General features: G+C 40.8%; 1 long non-coding RNA gene across 1 annotated transcript; it reads left to right on the top strand.

Moving 5' to 3' along the window:
- Positions 1 to 5,380: 5,380 nt before the first annotated feature.
- On the top strand, positions 5,381 to 10,830 carry LOC103878569. Its single transcript, XR_002517722.2, has 2 exons — positions 5,381 to 7,854; positions 10,171 to 10,830. It is a non-coding gene; the product is annotated as an uncharacterized LOC103878569 (long non-coding RNA).
- The last annotated feature ends 10,948 nt before the right edge of the window (positions 10,831 to 21,778 follow it).

Raw genomic sequence — 21,778 nt, 5'->3', positions numbered from 1 at the left:
TAGTAAATGTTATATGGGGTTAACAATAAAGGGATATTGAAGAAGATATTTGGGCTCTGGGAGAGTCTGCAAGGAAGAAACAAACTTGAAAAGGGGCCCCACTCCCCAAGCCTGGGCCTCTGACCTCATTGGAGGTGTGGCTGCAGCTCACCAGCTTGAGAGGAGGTTCTCTGGGTTGCCCCGGGCAGAAGCTGGCAGGAGGTGACACGGGCTGGAACAGGCCAGCTGGGAGCTCTGGCTGGGGTGCAGGTGGGCACGCAAGCACCACGTGAGGAGGGTACGCAGGAGCACCCTCCAGGGGACAGGCAGGCTGAGGATGAGGAGGGATGAATGTCAAAGCGAGGCAGCTTTGGGGTCTAACTCTGAGCTTAGAACTGTGGCCAAGGTTTGTTTTCTGGGTCAGTTCTGGATGAATAGGTTCACGGGATCCTGCCACATATCAAATTTAGCTACCCAATCATCTGAAATGAAACAGTAGAGGAAAAACAGGATAATGAAAATTCTTATTTAGCAATGTGTAAAGAACATGCAACTTAGCTCAGCGTGTGTATCACGCTTTATTTGGGCCAGGGATCTCTAAGAATATTCATTTTTAAGCTCATTTTTTTTGGCAGAGAAATGTTTCTGGCTCAGCAAATATAATTACAGTAAGGTTAGAATTCCTGTTTGCCAGGATTGGAAAACAATACAGTTTCTAATGCTCTAATCAGTTGTCTATCCATTTTATCTGGGGAACAGAGCTCTATTAGCTATTCTGTTAGTTAGCTATTCTCACAAATATGCTGCATAACAAACCACCCCCAAACTCAATGGCTTATGGCAACAACCATTGATTTCTTGTTCACACATCAGCAGGTTGCTCAGAGTTCAGCTGATTAAGTCAGGGCTGGGCTTGGCTCCAGGCTGCAGGGTTTCAAGTCAGCTCCATGTAGCTGCTCCTGTGCTGTGCTGCTTAGCATCTGCTCTCCTTGGGGCAATGGGAGAAGTACAAGGGACACGCATTTCATGAGCATTTCAAGCCCCTGCTCGGGTGAGGTCTGCTAATAATGCTCATTGGCCAAAGCAAGTCATATGGCTATATCCCCAACATCAATGCGGAGAGAAGTATGCTCCTGTCATGGAGGTTAAAGAGAATGGAGTGAATCCTTGATAGACCATAATCCAATCTCCCACAGCAAGGACAATATACAAACCACATCTTGAGTCTGGACCAGCCTAGGGTTTTCTGCCCCTTGACAGCAGCAGCTGCCTCGCCCTTTGCCTAGGGGAGTCCACTCTGCTGCTTCCTGAGTGTCCTCATTCCTGGTCACTGCACGGTTGTCCTTAAATGGTGTTGGCTATTTGGACATGGGCTAAATGCTACTCCCCCATGCATGTTTGCTCACCTGTTCCATTTCTGTGTCTGGGCAGGTTGGCTGAGCCTGAGGCTTCTCTCTAGAGCTTTCATTGCATCTTACTGAATTTCTTAGAAAGTAATTGACACCATTGACTACACTGATTTTTCCGCAAGGTCCCCTAAATCATTTCAGAATGTATGGGGATCGACTCCCAAGAGACAAAGGGGAAGAACTTAATGCACAGTGCACTGAGCAGCAAAGTAGTTTTGCCTCCCTGAGCCTATTCAGGGTTCTCTGTCACACCCTGAATCAGTCAAGATCAAATTTTAGTGTTTGTCACTTGTAACATGTAGTAGACACAAAACCTGGAATTGTGTCTTTATTTGGAAATACGGTCTTTGTAGATGTAATGAAGTTAAGATGAAGTCATACCGGATTAGGGTGGGCCCCAAATGAAATGATTGGTGTCCTTATAAGGGGAGGGAGATTTGGAGACACAGATAGACAGAGAGACACATGGTGGAAGGCCATGCAATGATGGAGACAGAGATTGGAGTGATGCAGACTTGAGCTGAGAATTGCTGGCAACCACCTGAAACCAGGGAAAGGCAGGAAGGATTCCCCACTACAGGCTGCAGGGGGAGCATGGCCCTGCTGTCACCGCACTTCAGGCTTTGATCCTCTGGAATTGTGAGCCAATAAATTTCTGTTTATGTGCTACCTAGTTTATGATAATATGCTGTGGCAACTCTCGGAAAACACAACACAACACCTCCGATGTCTATTTTAGTCAGAATTCTTTGGTTGCAATTAACAAATACTAAGAAAAAAAGTGGATTGATCTTCGGTCATTTGAAACTGGCTTTAACGTCTGAAGTTCAGAACATGGGTGCTGTTGGGACTCTCTTATCTTTTATATATGATTCTCTCTTGTGCTGGCTTTATTCTCCCAGGTCAGCTTCTTCATAAGGCTGATGCCATAGCCGCTGAAGTGTGAGGCTTTGTGATGAAGGAAAAAAGGCTTTTCTGTCTAATTCTAAGATTATGTCCCAGGTAAGGGTTCTGGTTGGCCCCTCCTCATCTGGACGGTAAGGGTTCTGGTTGGCCCCTCCTCATCTGGACGGACCACTGAGGTTTGGTGGACAGGCTCTACTGGTGGTCCACCCAGCATCAGTCCTCCGACTGTTGGACAATGACAAAGGCCATGAAAGAGAAAGGGACAGGGAGTGTAACAGGAACAAGGGCTAACAGGATCATGGAAGCTGTCCGGCCACTGCTGTTCATCCACTGCTGTTCATCTTGATGGACTGAATCAAGAAACCAGAAATCAATGGAGAATATAATAAGAAAGGTTATTTAGAAATTGGTTTCAGAAGAGGGAGGTCATGTGGGTTGAATAGTGTTCCTCCAAAGCTCCTGTTCAGCCGGAAGCTCAGCATGGGACGTTATTGAGAAAGAGGTTTTTGCCAGAAAAATCCAGATGAGCTCATCTTGGATCAGTGTGGGCCCTCCTCCGATCATTCCTGTCCTCATAGGAAGAGACAGAGATACGAAGGGAAAAGCATGATGGACCACGGCCCAGAGACTGCACTAGTGAGGCTGTAGGCCAAGGATTGCTAAGAAGCACCAGAAGCTGGGGGAGAGGCAGGGAACAGAGCCACCCTCCCAACCCCCAGGAAGAAGCCAGCACTGCCAAAGCCTTGATTTGGGACTTCTGGTCTCTAGAACTTGTGAGTTAACACATTTTTGTTGTCTGGAGCCCCCCGTTTGTAGTACTTTGGCGGCACCAGCATGCTAAAACAGTTGTGGGACTCCATCCTATCTTAAGTACTATTGAACTGCAAAATGAAAGCTTTAGAAAACACGAGAGAGCTGAAATTATTTAATAAGAAGTGTAGTTATCTGTATCACTAGGGGAAAACATCCTTTGTTTTCTAAAAGAAAAATTAGATTTCTTATTGAAGCAGGGAGAAGATTTGCCTACAATTCTCATTATGATTAAAGATACCAATTTATCATTGATAATACTGATTATAAAACAGAATTACATTAGGGGATGAGAGTGTGAATACCACCAGGACATAAAATAAAATATTTGAGGAATGAAGTAATTGTCCCAGACTTGTTGGATTCAATCAAAGTTTTTAAGGCTGCTCTATTCCATTTCCTTTCATCAACATATCATATATGTACACTACCATAGGGAGAGACGCAGCGTAGCTTGTATAATGAAATGACTTTACAGCTAATTTGATTCTGCATTTGAAAACCAAACAATTCTCAACATTTGTGCTGGTTCATCTTCAGCACAGTTGTTGCGTGACTAAGTTACTTATGAAGAGATCTGGAGTTCACATTTAGGACGAGTTCTACTAATTCTGGTTTACAGAAAACTTCCCAGCCTCTGAGTTTTGTTTGTTTATTGTTTACTTTGTGTTTGTTTTATCTTAAAAAATTGTAACTTTTATACTATCATGAAACAAGCAGAGCCTTGATTTACGTTTTGTATTATGCATGATTAATTCAATCTACTTTTCATAGTCCCCACTTTGGGAAGGTGAGGGTGCATAGTCCATACGTCCCCACCGGCTCTTTCCCCTTGTCATGGTGACTTTTATCTGTTATTATCTGTTAACCTGACTGGGCTAAGGAATGCCCACATAGCTGGTCAAACACTCTTTCTGGGTGTGTCTGTGTGATTTGGAAGAGACAAGCATTTGAACTGGTGGACTTGGTAAAGAAGATCACCCTCATGAATGCGGGCAGATGTCATCTGAACCACTGAGGGCCCAAGTAGAACAAAAAGGCAGAGAAAGGGGAATCCCTTGTTGATATTTGGCCTGGGACATCCCTCTTCTCCTGCCCTCTGACAGCAGTGCTCTAATTCTCAGGGCTTTGGACTCAGATTGAATTGCACTGTGGGCTTTCCTGATTTTTCAGCTTTCAGATGGCAGATCGTGGGACTTCACAGCATCCAGAATCCCGTGGACTGATTCCTATATATACGTATGTACACATACAAATATGTGTGTATTTATCTCTGGGACCAGATATACATCTATATCTCCCCTATTGGGTTGCTTTTCTTGGAGAACCTTAATACACTCCTATATTGGTGGTCTGACATCTGTCACACATAAGAGGAAATGCTCTTTTGGGATAATTATTCATAATATACAAGTTAGAGAATTGTTTATGTTTCTTAGATATTTTGATATGTGTAGAACTGCTTTATCAATTTGTAGCCCTGGTCAGGAGCCCAGAGCAGAGTCTCAGGCTGGCAGAGCTGGGATCAGGGGTACCGATGGGCTTGCAGAAGCCTGGCCACTGGCACCACTCTAGGGCTGTGCTGGGGCTCAGCTGTACCGTGCCCTGTTCCCTCAAAGCCACATTGTCTTTTGCAGAGGTTGCCTCCACAGAAGGTATTTTCTTACGAAGTTTTATGCCTTTATAAGAATTGTTGTAAAATAGGCATGATAGAATTTACCATTATTATTTATTTATTTTGAGACAGAGTCTCACTCTGTCGCCCAGGCTGGAGTGCAGTGGTGCAATCTCAGCTCACTGCAACCTCCACCCCCCGGGTTCCAACAATTCTGCCTCAGCCTCCCGAGTAACTGGGACTACAGGCGCCTGCCACCACACCCAGCTAATTTTTGTATTTTTAGTAGAGAGGGAGTTTCACCATTATGGCCAGGATGGTCTCCATCTCTTGACCTTGTGATCCACCTGCCTCGGCCTCCCAAAGTGCTGAGATTACAGGCGTGAGCCGCTGCGCCTGGCCAAAAATCATTTGTTTCTTTTTTTTTTTTCTTTTTTGAGATGGAGTCTCACTTTGCCACCCAGGCTGGAGTGCAGTGGCGGGCACGGTCTCGGCTCACTGCAAACTCCACCTCGCGGGTTCATGCCATTCTCCTGCCTCAGCCTCCTAACTAGCTGGGACTACAGGCGCCTGCCACCACACCCAGCTAATTTTTTTGTATTTTTAGTAGAGACCGGGTTTCGCCGTGTTAGCCAGGATGGTCTTGATCTCCTGACCTCGTCATCCACCTGCCTCGGCCTCCCAAAGTGCTGGGATTACAGGTGTGAGCCACCACACCTGGCCAATCATTTGTTTATCTTTGAGGATCATCACAAGTGACAGGGCTCCAAGCTTTTGCTCATGTTCTGCTGCCTTGGAATCCAAGGGCAACTGCGGCCATGGTAGCCTTTTTTCATCAAAGTCAAATGGCGTCTAGTCGATAGAGGCGAGGGCCTGCAAAATCCTACAACACTCAGGACAGTCAGTCCCTTACTACAAAAAAATTATCAGGTACAAAATGTCAATAATACTGAGGTAGACAAACTGAGTTCTAAGTGAAATGGACAAACCTTTAATAATAGTGACCTGGCCTGAAACTTTAATGTTTCTTTATTGTTTTAAACTTTCATTTGGTTGATTGTAGGAGCAGCAAAGCTGTCTGTTTTGCCATTTATTTCTGATGCTTTAATTGTACGTGTTCCCTGAAATTTTTACACTTTAATTCTTGCCAAATTTGTTGCAGCCAGCTTTAACCATGGAATGACCTATTTAGTCCCTCAGCACTGTGGCTTGAATGACACATGGCAACAGGTCAGCCACATCTGGGAGCAGCACCTGGAGACCAGGGCATTTCCTGTTGCAAACAGTTTCCTACTGACCTTTGTGGGAAAGAAGAAAGAAAACCCAGACTTGGATTTTTAAATATTCAATTATGAGTGACATTTGCATCATCACTCTGTTACAGTTCCACTTACGATTTTTAGAATAAATAAAAACAAAATAAAGTATTTTGAGAAACATAAAAAAATTACATATACACAAATGCAGTGATGCAAATGTAAAGATGATAAAGTCTTTTTAATTGTCAGAAAAGTCGTAAGTGGAATTAAGGCAGGACACAAGCAAGATTCACTGGTCCCTGAACAGCAGGGAGTGGTAGAGGTGTCCGAATACCTTTGGGTGCCTACATCCCTGCGGTGTGGGTGAGAGGCAGGCCCTTCATCCCCAGGCAGAGCTGAGCTTGTTCTTCTCATATTTGACCTCAGCCCTCTGATAAAGCCAGAACATATAATGTTTTTATCTGCCCATTCAGAATCACGTAAGTGCAGTTTTTTTTTTAGTAATTACGAGAGTGAGTGAGACTTTCACTGTAATGTTTGGTAAGTAATGAGGTGATTCGGTTTTATGTCCATCTTGATTTGAGGAAGAGAGAACGGTGAGGGAAGCATTGGGACAAGTTCATCTGGAACCACAGGCACTTAAATATAGACAAGCCTTTAATGATATCTGGTCCTCACTTCCTCCCAAATGCAGGTATGTATTACATCTCTGTTGGCTGTTCCCCTAGAATTGGTTGTAGCTTTTCCAGTGGCCAGGAGCCCTCGTCCCAGTCACTGTTGCGAGGCTGTCTTCCATTATTGGGCACTTTGAATGCTTAAAACTGGGCTTCTGGAAAAAGAGTTAGATTCACCTGGATCTGGCAGGGAAACGTCACAGTCTCTAACGACCTCCTAATTCCTGTCTTCTCTCTTTCCTTCCTTTAGTCTTTCCACACATGAAAAGGCATCAGTAGCCCCCACCATTCTGTAGGTCACCTTGGACACCCTCAGTTTGCCTTTGTTAATGTCAGAGCCAGGACCTCAGGAAAAAAAAATATTTTCTGAGATATGTTTTTGTTCAGAGAGAACAGACTTTCCATGTATATTGCCTTTCCTGTAATATTGTCCCTTCAGAGAGTTGTGTGCCCTCTTGAGGTAGCTGCATGCCCTCTTCCCTGTTTTAGCACTGGTTGATACTGAGTTTACGGTTAATTAGTAAATGTGTTAATTGAATTTGTTTTTCAAAAATCAGCAAGCACAAATATGTACCTAGCATTTTGCAAGGATATGGGTACGGAAAGATAAAATGCCAGAACTTACAATTTAATTAGATATTAGTGCATACAGTTGATACTGCAATATGGTAATTGTGTAACAGATATTAACCGTACCATCCAAAATTCAGTGTGTTAAAAATGGAACTCTTCAGGTTATCATAGCAATGCTGCTTGACTCTTATGCCCAGGGCAGACTGTGAAACATCCATTCCCCTAAATCCAGGGCAGTCAGGTAAGAGGCCTTCATATCGCTGCCACTTCTCCACTTTCAGCCCAGACTCTTGCTGTATTAACCTCTGTTTCTCCAACACAGCAGACCCGGAGACTTTTTACCTCCTGTTTTTGTGACTCCTCCCCATTCTACCACAAGTAGGGTTGCAAGATTTAGAAAATGAAAATTTAAGACACTCAGTTAAAGTTGGATTTTAGATAAACAACAAATACTGTTCATTAATATAAGTATGTCCCAAATATGACATTGCATTTTATTGTATTTTTTTTTCTAGCTGCCGTACCCTCAAGAACTGCACCTTCTGACCACCCTTATAGGAGCCTGCTCCAAAACCTTGCCAGCCAGCACCTCCAGGTTACAACTACTGACCTCCAGCTCCCAGTTTCAGGTGAGAGGTGAGACCCAGTCCCACCCTAGCATGTCATCTTCGTAGAATTCCAAGAGAGACAATATACAGAGGACAGGAATACCAAAGATGATGCAGGGGGTATAAGGTATTGCCTTTTTAAAGCCCCTCCCCTGCTTCACACCCAGCAATGTGCTTGCTTTAAGGGTGTCCTTGTTTTTGACAAACTCACAATCTCCGCCTCCACAGGTTTTGGGCGCCCCTGGTGGTTGCACTGTGCCAGTAGCCTATGGCAACCCACCAGGTTTGCTGCTGCTGGACTGGCATTTACCTGTCAAAGTAATTTAAACCCTAAGATTTGCTCCCAAATGGAGGGAGAGGGGAACAGATAAAACGGGAGAAGGGCATAGTTGTGCGTTGGGACTAATCAGAACAAGATTCTAAATTTTTATAGAGAGGAGATGGTACTGCAGGAAAGCTCTATGGGTCTCCCCTGCAAAATACCCACCTAGCCCTGCTTTGGTTGGTGGTTGCGTGCATGCCCTCTGAAACAGTGTGTCTCCACAGCCAAACATGTGCTGGGACGCAGGAGATGCTTAGGCCACCTTGATCAGTGATGTCTGAGGCTTCCCCAGGCTGGTGAATTCACAGCCTCCCTCCTTTACGCTCCCCCAGATTCTCTTTCATTTAGATTATGTTGACTCAGCTCAGGGGATGAATATATGTATTTGCCAACATTATTGAGTTTGCTAATTAAAAAGCACTGAAAAAAAAATCTTGCTTTCCGTCTGCATTTGGTGACTTTTACCTCTAGCACTCTTCTTAGGAAGCCCATGACAATGAAGCTATTACAAAAATAAGGGTCTTTCCAATTCCCTTCTGCTGTGTTGTGGAGTGAACACTCAACCTGGAGTCTGATGTTCTTGATTTCTGTCCCAGATCTTTGCTGGCTGCGTCTCTGCACGCTTCTCAGTCTCCTAGAGTCTTCAGGTTACTCAATCAAAAAATGTTTTAAACGAGTTGCCTGTGAGAGTGCTGAACACATTGGTTAGTTGAATCACACAATTGATTTGCCTGACAACTGTTCACGAAACTGTATATGTTAACGTAGTATGCGGATTTAACTGCTGGTGTTGCTGATATGTCAAAATTGTGAGCGTGTTCCAGCTTTTCGTTGTTGTTATTTTCCATCTTCTATTACTTTGAAGGAAACATGTTACAGGATGCAAAGAAATATTAAATTTGCAAAACATATGAATAATGGCAAATAAATAATATTTATATATTAATAAACTTATAAATATTATTTATTAATAAAAATATAATAAACAGCATAGAGTACTTCCTGTTCTGCTTAAAGCTACTTTTTGCATTTGGACCATTTTGAGTAGCCCATATTCTGCCAAAAATTATAATTATAAAATTTGTGAATCACGCAGAAAACATTGGAACTAAATTATTGACATTGGTTTGGAAAGGTGATTTCCAATTTTATATGCAAATTCCAGTAGTTTTCCATTACTCTTGGGATCTTTCAGCAGATTTTTGTCATCTGTGTAGAAGCTGTTATTGAATTTTCTTGCTTAGATTATATAATTTCTATTCAGAGAATTAAATCCCCCATTACACCGTGTTTTGTTTCTCTACAATATAAATGGAAAATTATGTAACAGGGAATTTAAACATTTGTTTTGCACCTGTGGTATTTAAAATGTGGCAGGCATTTAGGGCTGTCATAAAGACCCAGGCCGAAAATGCTTTACTGCATATGATTATCCTTCTCTTACTACTTTTGAAAAGGAATGAAATAGAGCCATTTTAATATTCATGTGTTCCATCCAAATAGAGGACTGAATAATAAAATTGAATAACTTATATTTGCTTCCATTACAAATAGTTTTATCTTGCCATCTTCAGTCATTGTTTTGGTCTTGCATTATGATGCTATGAAGTGGATCATAAAATATACTTCCTGAGTGCTACGTGTTAAACAAGTGTATGACCGTGCTTGACCCTGCTCTGTGCAGTAGAGCATTTCAGACTAATCACAAACTACTGAGTGGAGTCAAAGCAGCAGCTCAGACTGCTTTCTCTGCAACAACTGAAGATAAAGTGTTGGTTAGAATACAATGTTTAGCTTCTCATGTTGTAACTAATGGTAGGTGTGGTAGAGTGGTTAAAATGTAATGAATCCAGTAGCAGTTGATTCCAGAAGTATTTGATACCCATCTAATATAACACTGCTCAAAACATTTTGATGGGTCTCTAGGGTCTAATGAAAAAACTTCCAACCTTAGTCTGGTCCTTATTATCCGATTTATGCTGTTTTTTTTTTTTTTTTTTTTTTTTTTTTTTCAGAGAGGTCCCCCAGTCTCCCGGATCACACTGGTCTGAAGGCTGTTTGGTAGACAAGTTTCACGTCTTTCTGCCTTCATACTGTGGGTATACTGTTCTCCCACTTGAAAACTGTTTATTTTCTTGTCTGTCTACTCAAAGCCTAACCAATACCCAGTGGCCTAGAAATGCCACCTACCCACCAGTTGCCTCCTTCCTCCTCCAGCCCTTGTGAATTCACATCTCTGGTCTCTGTGTTCCTTGGCCACTTAGTACCATTCACAGTATCTCTCATAGCTAGCCCTCTGCCTTAGCGCTGGCCCATGGGACTAAAATTCCTTGTGGTAGGTATTATTTTTTTCATATTTCTATTCTTATCGCACCTAGCATAGAACAAACAGCCTAGTACCTAGTGGGTATCCAATAACAACTTACGCAGGTGATTAGGCCAGAAAAAGAAATAAAGGGTATTCAAATTGGAAAGGTAGAAGTCAAATTGTCCCTGTTTGCTGGCAACATAATCTTATATATAGAAGAGCTTAAACACTGCCAAAAAATCCTTTAGAGCTGATAAACAATTATAATAAACATTGTACGTACCAAAACGTCACTATGTAACCCATAGAGATGTACAATTATTATATGCTGATCAAAAATAAAATAATAAAAGCTCTTAATAAAACAGTCATCTCTTTCAGAATTCATGGTTACCATTGCCTCTAGTATTATTTGACAATTAAAAAATAAAATTTAAAAATAATTTAAACAGGTGAATGCAGTTTAAAAATGCATGCAGGCCAGGTGCGGTGGCTCACACCTGTAATTCCAGCACTTTGGGAGGCCGAGGCAGGTGAATCACGAGGTCAGGAGATCAAGACCATCCTGGTGAACACGGTGAAACCCCGTCTCTACTAAAAATACAAAAAATTAGCCAGGCGTGGTGGTGGGCGCCTGTAGTCCCAGCTACTCAGGAGGCTGAGGCAGGAGAATGGTGGGAACCTGGGAGGCAGAGCTTGCAGTGAGAGGAGATCGCGCCACTGTACTCCAGCCTGGGCAACAGAGCAACACGCCATCTCAAAAAAAAAAAAAAAAAAAAACACAAAAATGTAAATGGGAAAGGATGGTGTGAGGGGAAGGCTGCAAGTGCAGCTTTAAGGATATCAGTAAGAGAAAAGAGGGTGTACAGTGCATGCTGTGACATGGGATGACAGCTTGCACTGGGAGAGGATGGATCTAACATTTTTACTATATACTCTGTAACTGAACATTTCAGCTTATTTGGATTGTATTAAGCCACTTTGTTATTTCCTTCTAATTTCAAACTTGTTTGAAATTGCTCACAATTTTCTTCTAATTTCAAACTTGTTTGTGGACCTGTAAAAAAATTCTTTATTTAAATGCATTAGTTTAATGACACAGCATACTTTTCATTCATGCATGGTACACTAGAAGCTCAATCTGAAAGTACTGTTTTCTACACTAAACTAGGTTTTTTTGAGATAAAGTCTTACTCTGTCGCCAAGCTGGAGTGCAGTGGCACAATCTCAGCTCACTGCAACCTCTGCCTCCCGGGTTCAAGAGATTCTCCTGCCACAGCCTCCTGAGTAGCTGGGACTACAGGCACGCGCCACTACGCCCAGCTAATTTTTTGTATTTTTAGTAGAGGCGGGGTTTCACCATGTTGGCCAGGCTGGTCTCAATCTCTTGACCTTGTGACCCACCCGCCTCAGCTTCCCAAAGTGCTAGGATTACAGGCGTGAGCCACTGCGCCTGGCCTAAACTATTTTTAAAAAGAAGTAACAGCATTCCTTTACTTATATAAAAGCAAATATATGTTTTGACGGTGGTGAAGTTGGCTCCTGTTAAGCCAACTTCTAAAGAACTAAATTGGCCAAAAGAGGAAAAAAAATAAAAATGCTTATTTTATTAAATTTAAATTTAGTAAATGCTTATTTACTACATTGACTTGAAGATTTCAGACAAATAACTAGTCAGTGGTTAGATCAAGAGGTTTTATAGCAGAAAGATTAATGGTGCTTATTTATAAAATGAAAAAATTAGTAGTTCTCGGCCCTGCCTCATCTGTTTCTCAAACTTGTTGGTTATGAAAGATCTGACTGAAATCGACACCATCTAGCTTCTAGTGCTGGGATCCCAGCACAGGCCAGTTTAGCCATCTGCTTCTTTCTCTGACACTGAATACAACAGAGCATTTCTTTTTGTTTTAGTTTTTCTTTTTTTTTGAGACGGAGTCGCTCTGTCACCCAGGCTGAAGTGCAGTGGTACGATCTCGGCTCACTGCAAGCTCTGCCTCCCGGGTTCCCGCCATTCTCCTGCCTCAGCCTCCCAAGTAGCTGGGACTACAGGTGCCCACCACCGCACCTGGCTAATTTTTTGTATTTTTAGTAGAGACGGGGTTTCACTGTGTTAGCCAGGATGGTCTTGATCTCCTGACCTCGTGATCTGCCCTCCTCGGCCTCCCAAACTGTTGGCATTACAGGCGTGAGACACCGCGCCTGGCCAGTCCTTTGCTCCTATTTCTTAATTGGGTTATTTGTTTTCTGGCTATTAAATTGTGTGTTTTTTGTATACTTTGTTTATTACCCTCTTATCTTCATGGTTTACAAATATTTTCTCCCATTCTATAGGGTGCCTCCTCACTCTCTGATTGTTTCTTTCGCTGTGCAGAAGCATTTTATTGTGATGTTATCCCATTTTTTTTCCGGTTAAACAGGAGATATATTGTACAACATGGTGAGTATAGGTAATAACAATGTATTGTATACTTGAAAATTGCTAAGTAAATTTTAACTGTTCTTATCACCAAAAATAAGTTTTTGAGGTAAAGTACATGTTAATTAGTTTGATTTAGCCATTCCACAATCTGTACATATTTCTAAACATTATGTTGTACACCATGAATATATATAATTTTTGTCAATTGAAAAATAATCTTTTTAAAAAATAAAAATCAATGAAATTTTTAAAAGGGTGGGCATTCTTGCCTGGCTTCTGATCTTAGAAGGGAAATAATTCAGTTTTTCACCACTGAATATAATATTAGCTATAGTTCACGCCATTCTTCTGCCTCAGCCTCCCAAGTAGCTGGGTAAACAGGCACCTGCCACCACTCCTGGCTAACTTTTTGTATTTTTAGTAGAGATGGGGTTTCATCATTTTAACCAGGATGATCTCGATCTTCTGAACTCGTGATCTGCCTGTCTCGGCTTCCCAAAGTGCTGGGATTACAGGTGTGAGCCACCACGCCCAGCCAAGTGTTCATAGTAATTTCTTATGATTCTTTTTATTTCTGTAGTATCATTTGTAATGTTTTCCCTTTCATTTCTGATCTTTGTTATTTGTGTCTTCTCTCTTTTTTCTTAGTCTAGCTAAGGGTTTGTCAATTTTATGGATTTAAAAAAAAAACTCATTTAAATTTTTTTTTATTTTTCCTGTTCTCTATTTTATATTTTATTTAGTTCTGCCCTAATTTTTATTACGTTAATTCTTCTGGTAGCTTTAGATTTAATTTTTTCTTTTTTTTTTTTAGATGGAGTCTGGCTCTGTTGCCCAGGCTGGAGTGCAGTGTCAAGATCTCGGCTCACTTTAAGCTCCACCTCCCAGGTTCACGCCATTCTCTTGCCTCAGCCTCCAGACTACCTGGGACTACAGGTGCCCGCCACCACATCCAGCTAATGTTTTGTATTTTTTAGTAGAGACAGGGTTTCACCATGTTAGTTTGACCTCATGATCCGCCCACCTCGGCCTCCCAAAGTGCTGGGATTATAGGCGTGAGCCATTGTGCCTGACCTTTTTTTTTTTTAGATGGAGTTTTGCTCTTGTTGCCTAAGCTGGGATGCAGTGGCGTGATCTTGGCTCACTGCAACCTCTACCTCCTCGGTTCAAGCTATTTCTCTGCTTCAGCCTCCTGAGTAGCTGGGACTACAGGCACCTGCCACTAAGCCCAGCTAATTTTTGTAGTTTTAGTAGAGATGGGGTTTCCTCATGTTGGTCAGGCTGATCTCGAACTCCTGACCTCAGGTGATCCACCCGCTTCAGCCTTCCAAAGTGCTGGGATTACAGGTGTGAGCCATCGTGCCCAGCCTTCCTTTTTGTTTAGTTATATTTCTGTATTCTCTTGTAATGCATTTAGCTTCTTTAAGATGATTATTTTGAATTCTTTGTCAAGTAATTCACAGATATCCATTTTTAGGATTATTTTTTCTGGAGATTTATTTTATTCCTTTGATTGAGTCATGTTTCTATGTTTTTCCATGTGTCTTATTTTTTACTGTGATGTGTGCATTTAAATATACAGCCACCTTTTCCAATCTTCGTAAACTGGCTTCATGCAGGGGAAGAGCTTCACCGATCAGCCTGGTTAGAGATTCTGGGGTCCTCTAAAATCTTCCCTGGGGATACCTCTTTTCTGAGCTTATGTATGTAATTTCCCAGTTAGAGAGATGTGCAGTTTCTTTTTAGGAGCTTCTAATCTCTTGCTGACACTGATGTCTGTCTGCAATACTAGAAATTCTCTGATGGAATAAGCAAGCTGCTGAATACCCTTTTGTTTTCTGTGACCATAGGCATCCAAAGTATGCAGTTTCTGTCAATGCTCCAAGTCAGGTAAGACAGAAGTCTGTTTGTAGGGAAGCCCCCTGACAAAAAAAAAAAAAACAACAACAACACTGAATTGCTGGATACATGTTCCACTCTTCTCTTTTTCTTCCAAACGAGTAGTCATGAGCTGGGCATTTTCTCCCAGTCAGTCTAAGCTGTACCAGCTCTTCCATGGTGATAAGGTTCTCTGGCGCTGCATCAAACTGCTGAGCAATCTTTCCTTCTCAGCAGTCCCTAGACATCCATACTATGCTGGTTCCTCATCACTGCTTCAAGCCAGGTGAGAGGGAAACCGGTCCCTGAGAGCCCTCTGAAAAGCTAGAACATTAAACATGTATTCTACTCTTTTCTTTCCCTCTCAGAGGAAAAGGCATGAGTTGGACTTTTTCTCCTAATTTTGTTGTGTTGTGCCAGCTTGGAGGTGCTACTAAGGTTGAAATAAAATGACCTTTCTTACTCATTATAATGTGGCTGTTCTTGGCTTTGAGCTTGCCTGAGGTGCAATGATTTCTTAACTAGTTTCTGGAGTTCTCATAAAGGCTTATTGTTGTCAGGTCAGTTTATCTGTGAGTGAATGAAGCCTGGGGCTTCCTAGTCTATCACTTTACTGACACCACTCTCTACTTTTTATTTCTTAACAAATTCCCAGATACTTCCTCTGGGCCCAAAAGTACCGAATCCATTTAATCCCATCACTTACACATTATAAGGAAGAAAGCAAGGAGACCATGTTCTACAAGTCATTTCTGGCACTTTATTTTGCATCCACTCCAATATAATACGTTCATAGTGAGCAGTGGTGGAGTAAAAATTTTAAAAGATGGAGAGAAAAATCTCTGTGTTAATGAGAGGTGTTCCAATTGACTGTGTTAAAAAGAACACTGACTTTAGAATCAGACAAATAGTAGACTAGCTATCCCAGCTTGACTACTCAGTATGGAATATGGAGAAATTGAAATTCCCTGAGCCTTAATTTCTTCAGTAAATAATGCTACCTTCACATAAAGTTGATATGAGTGTTCAATAATGAATGCAAAGTTTCTAGCCTAGAACACAGAACACAGTAGGCATTCACAGTAGGCACTCTCCTCCTCCTCCAATTAGCCAAATTAGATGAAAACTATTATAGCAAGGAATAAATCATGTGAATAAGTTCAGTATATACCATATACCTATGGAAAAAATACCGTATAATCCAAAGACAAAATTTATATGTGCCTAAACTTTCAAATGATGTCTGGTACCTACTTTACATTTTTATAAGCCAGCTCCCCCATGCCAAGTAATTTGGTTGTTTGTTCCATGCCAACTAAATATCACAGTGAATTAGTGAGGATTTTTGTTCTTTTTTTTTTTTTGCTTCTCACTAGAAAAGTATTTTAGAACATAAAGCCTGAAAAGAAAGGCCAGATATTTGTAACTGACTAAGCAATACCTGGAAGGTTAAATAGGTACATTGAAGGATGTTGGCCAGAAAGCCTTCAAATGTATATCAAGAGAAAAAAAAAACAAAACATAGGTGACATTTTGATATCACCATCAGCTTTATTTTAATAAGTAATAATAAAAGACATGAAGACATTGACATGTCTCTATAAATGTACACAATGCCAAAAGAATTGGACATTATTTATTAGACATGAACCTTAAAAATATGTAAATTTGCATATTGATTCAATCTACCACTGACTTTCAATATTTCAATATGATTTTTAAAATCTCAAAGAAGTGTTTCCAGTTTGAATAATTAACAAAATTAAATAGTTATATTAAAGTACCATTAGCAGTACCTGTCTACTCATTCCTACCAATTAAGTGGCAAAAAATAAGCCAGAGTCTAAATACCCAGGATTTTTAAAAACTCACTTCAAAACAAATCATCTCATTAAGGCTTTGCACTGCCTATTAAAGGCAGTAATGTAGATATTCAGCAGAAAATGTAACCTGGAGAAAGGGCTGAGTCTGACTATACGGTAATAACCCCTGTTATTAGAAAGCTCTGCGATCAGCTCTCTTCATTAAGATCTGCTGGCTGATGGACCAAACACACAAAAGCAAACAGGTTTTACAAGACTTACTGCCAAATTAATGACAGTTTATATTGCAATTTATTTTGCCCTAGATAACTTCCTTTGCAAAGATGTCAGAGAAAAGGGAGAAGGCAGTATTAACAAATTACAAAACGTGTTACAAATAACGTACAAATATGTGCAAAAGTTCTTTCATTTATTTGTTTATTCACCTTTATGCAACAATTATTGAGCACTTACTATGTGCCAGGAAAGACTTCACAGGACAAGATCTCATGGACAGTATATCCTAGTGGGCAAGACAGAAAATAACAGATAAGTAAATATATAAAACAATTTTAAATAGTGATATATGCTATGAAGAAGATAACCTTATGTCACTGTCCTATCTTGGTAATTTAGCAGGCTCAAACTTTATGAAGCAGGTATAAGGAAAGGCTAACTTACGTGCTTTCATCTGTATCATTACATTAAATGATTGAACCAAGAAAAAGCCTTCCTCAGTTGGCTTCTTTGCGAAAGTGACCACATCCTCCTTTCATGGCAACTGCTGGACTCACTCACTGACAGGATTTGATTTATCCTTCATGAATGTTGAAAACAAAATTACAATTTTTTTGAAGTTTAAGAAACAAAAAAGTTATTCAAGAAATAATGCCTGTGATAAAAAGAGCTCATTTGCACCATTTCTACCTGATGCTGAGTAGGCTAGTTAATGTTTCAGAAATTGCATTTGGGACTCAAGCGAAGTCTTTTGAAATTTCATGTTCTATATATTCGTAAACACATAATCAGATGTGTATTTCTATTAATAGTTCCTCTCGTGGTTTTTATTTATGGTAAACAGCAATATGAAAGGACATAAAGAATACACATTGATAAAAATCCTCCCTCAAAAAAACAAAAAAAAAAGATTTTAGGATCCCTTTCCTCCTGCAAGACAAGTAGTTTCTGATGAGATCTGATTGACACTATGAGGTCTATGCACCTGGGCTGATATTCGTGTCTGTTTTTGCAATTAGAATATGTATTAGTGCTGACAAGCCTGGAAATTCTTCAGCACTTTAAATGGAGTGAAATTTTAGTCTTGCAAACAACCTAATTATAATAAACAAAAAAATTATAGCTCTGATCATAGTAACCAGGTTGCAAACTCCTACCCAATAGTAGGAGTTTCAAACAGCCTTCATTTAAATTATTGTATTCACTTCACAGAGGGAAGAAATAGGGCAATTGAGGATTAAAGTGTTGCAAATATGAATGGAAAACCTCCACCTGATTCAAGGGAAGTGTCTGTCCTCCGTGGAACGGGAAGATTGGTCAGGGGCCTATGCCCCCTCTTGGAGGTAAATGAGGCCAAGTATTAATATTATTCTAAGCAGGTGAAGGTCTTACTATATTAGTCAGAGAAATTCTAAAAATTAGGTTGATGCTTTAGTGAGCTGCAGAAGGTTTGATTTTTTTAATGCTTCAACTGATCTGAATTCCTAACTCACAATATAGAATGGTCTTATGAAATGTCCCTATTCATCAAAGGTGCATATTTCAATCTCTAGATAATTCATTAGACAATCTTCCCCGTTTAATTCATAAAAATAAAGTCTATTTCATCACGATTTGAAGAATTTTGCAAAGGACGATGAGGCATCCCAGAGCTGGTTGTTTGCATTAAATGTTGTCATTTTCATGAATTTGTAAATAAATTACTGCCTGAACAACCAGACTTTTATAAGTCTTCAGGGTAGCTGTATTCAAAAAATTATACAGAGTACTCTGACAGTATATTTCTCTAAAGGAAGTCAGAGAATTGTTCAAAAAGTATTTGGATTCAGCTTCGAGGATGTATTTAAGGTAGCAAACCTGCCCACCACTAGAGTACGAAGTAAAACAAGGCTAAGAGTGATAGAAGCTTTTTTTTTTTTTGAGATGGAGTTTTGCTCTTGTTGCTCAGGCTGGAGTGCAATGGCGCAAACTCGGCTCACTGCAACCTCCAACTACTGGGTTCAAGAGATTCTCTCACCTCAGCCTCCCAAATAGCTGGGATTACAGGTGTGAGCCACCATGCCCAGCTAATTTTTATATTTTTAGTAGAGACAGGGTTTCACCATGTTGGCCAGGCTGGTCTAGAACTCCTGACCTCAGGTGATCCACCCACCTCAGCCTCCCAAAGTGCTGGGATTACAGGTGTGAGCCACCATACCCTGCCGATAGAAGCATTTCTTTAACATGAGAGTCATTTAAAATTGTGTAAGATCCTACCACGTGACAAACATTGCATGCGTGCACTTTATGGGTACATTCACATATGGCACCTCTTCCAAAGGCCATATGATTTGGAATCCATGAAACTGATGTTGTAAACTCATCAAAATGCAATCTTTAAAACTAGTTTTCCGAATGAAGAAACATCGTAATACAATTTTAGAGGCCGATGTGCAAAGGCTGTGTTAAAGACTGAATGCCTGCTCTCTGACACGTTCATCTTGTCAAGGCTTTCCGAAGGCACTGCAGACTTTGCAGCTTTATTAGCAGTGATTCCTTCCTTTGGAGTGCCTGTTCCCATGTGCACACACTCTCGCTGCAGCCACATCATATTTAAAATCTGCCCTGATCCTCCTGGTTGACATCAATGTTGTCACTCCTCTTCATTTTCATAGCATTAAGCCCTATTTTGTACTTAATAGAAAGTAAGTTCGGGACAGAGGGAAGAGAATTGGGCCTATTTTGTGCATATCCCATCCCTGGAGCTGAGCATAGTGACAGGTACCTGGAAAGCTCTCATCTGGTATTTTGAATACATTATAACATTTTTCCCAGTCTTTTCAACGTATTGTCTTAGCATTGGTGGGGGAAAAAAATGCTGCAAAGGCCATGCTTTTCCAACCTAAATCTTCCCTAGGACGGGCACAGTGAGTGGCACATCGTAAGGGTATTAGTCCCTGTGGCTGCTTAATAAAGCATCACAGCTGGGCTGCTCAAAATAATAATTTATACTTTCATAGTTCTAGAGGCCAGAATTCCAAAATCAGTGTGTTGGCAAAACCACGCTTTTCCTGGAGTCTATGGTGGAGGACTGGTTCTTTGCCTCCTCCATCTTCTGTTGGCGTCCCTAACTTGTGACTGCATCACTGCAGTCTCTTCCTCCATGGTCACTTAAGTTCTTCCTCTCCTTTCTGTGCTTTCTCCTTTTGCCTCTCTTTTATAAGGACACTTGTGATGGTAATTCAGGGCCACCTGAATAAAGCAGGTTCATCCCCTCATGTCAAGATCCCTAACTTAATCACATCTGCAAAGACTCTTTTGCCACACAAGGGAACACTTCCCAGTCCCAGGGATTAGAATCTGAGCTCTTTGGATGACCATCTCCCAATCTACTATGGTAGGCATGGAGTAAGTACACTGAGTTTTACCAGCACAAGTGCAGTGATACATGATCTGTTGGTTGATTCCATATATCTTGTTTTTAATGCTGCTTGCCAAAAAATATCAAAAGATCACAACTCTTCTGCAAGGCAGTCATTTAGGTAGAGAAATAAATCCACTGTATGACCGGTGTCATTTCTCACTGTTGTTTTCTTAGCTGAGTGGCTGGTTTCTTAAGCATATCCACAGCATCCAGTGAACCCCAGAATTTCTGTTGCATCTGCAATCATCTCTCCAGTCACTTGAGTCCTTCTGCACTCGCTTCCTGCTCTGACTTACGTGGCACTGTTCCGCCATGTGGCAGGACTCCTCATCTTTTTGTGGCACTGACACGGTAAGACACTATATATTTCTGACCTTTATTTTCAACAGATTGTTCCCTCACTCAGCATAAAATTTCATCCAGCATTCTCATCACATGGTGAGGATTCACTGATTTCAATGGTGTATGAAAACACAGCTTTGAGCCAGGCGCAGTGGCTCATGCCTGTAATCCTAGCACTTTGGGAGACCGAGGCGGGCAGTTCACAAGGTCAGGAGATCGAGACCATCCTGGCTAACAAGGTGAAACCCCGTCTCTACTAAAAATACAAAAGATTAGCCAGGCGTGGTGGCGGGCACCTGTAGTCCCAGCTACTTGGGAGGCTAAGGCAGAGTGAGACTCCGTCTCCCAAAAAATTAAATAAATAAATAAATAGGAGCAAAGGACCTAAATAGACATTTCTCAAAAAAAAAAAAAAAAAAAAAAAAAGACATATAAATGGCCTACAGGTATTTGAAAAAATGCTCAAACATCACACTAAACATTAATGAAACGCAAATTAAAACTACACTGAGCTACCACCTCACATCAGTTAGAATGGCTGTTATCAAACAGATAAAAGATAAGTGTTGAAGAGGATGCAGAAAAAAGGAATCCTGTTACGTCAGTAAGAATTTTAGTACAGAAAGTGTGGAGACCAGTATGAAGAATTCTCAAAAAATTAAAAATAGAAATACCATATAATTCAGCGATCCCACTTTTTGGTATATATCCAAAGGAACTGAAATCAGGATCTCAAAAAGGTATGTGCACACCCATGTTCAGTGCAGCATATTATTCACAATAGCCAAGGTCTGGAATCAACCTAAGTGTCCATCATCAAATGAGAGAATAAAGCAAATGTAGCATATATACACAATGGGAGTAGTAATTTAGTCTCGAAAAAAGAAGGAAATTCTGTCCAGTCAGGAAATCCTGTTATTTGCGATAATCTGGAGTACATTATACGAAGTGAAATAAGTCAGACACAGAAAGACAAATGCCACACAATCTCACTTATATGTGGAACTTAAAAAACTCAAACTCATAGAGATAGAGATTAGAATGGCGGTTACCAGGAGTGGGGGCTGCAGGGATTGGGCAGATATTTGTCATATGATGCTCATTCTTGCCACTTCTATTTAACGTAGTGTGGGAAGTCCTGTAAAGACCTAAATGTAAGACCTGAAAATACAAACCTTCTAAGAGAAAACACTGGGGAAAAACTTTATGGCATTCAATTTGGATATGATTTTAT

Source organism: Papio anubis, chromosome 13, assembly GCF_008728515.1.
Source record: "Papio anubis isolate 15944 chromosome 13, Panubis1.0, whole genome shotgun sequence".
Taxonomy (NCBI): domain Eukaryota; kingdom Metazoa; phylum Chordata; class Mammalia; order Primates; family Cercopithecidae; genus Papio; species Papio anubis.
Note: the sequence above shows the minus strand (reverse complement) of the source record. Positions and strands in the feature narration are given on the sequence as shown.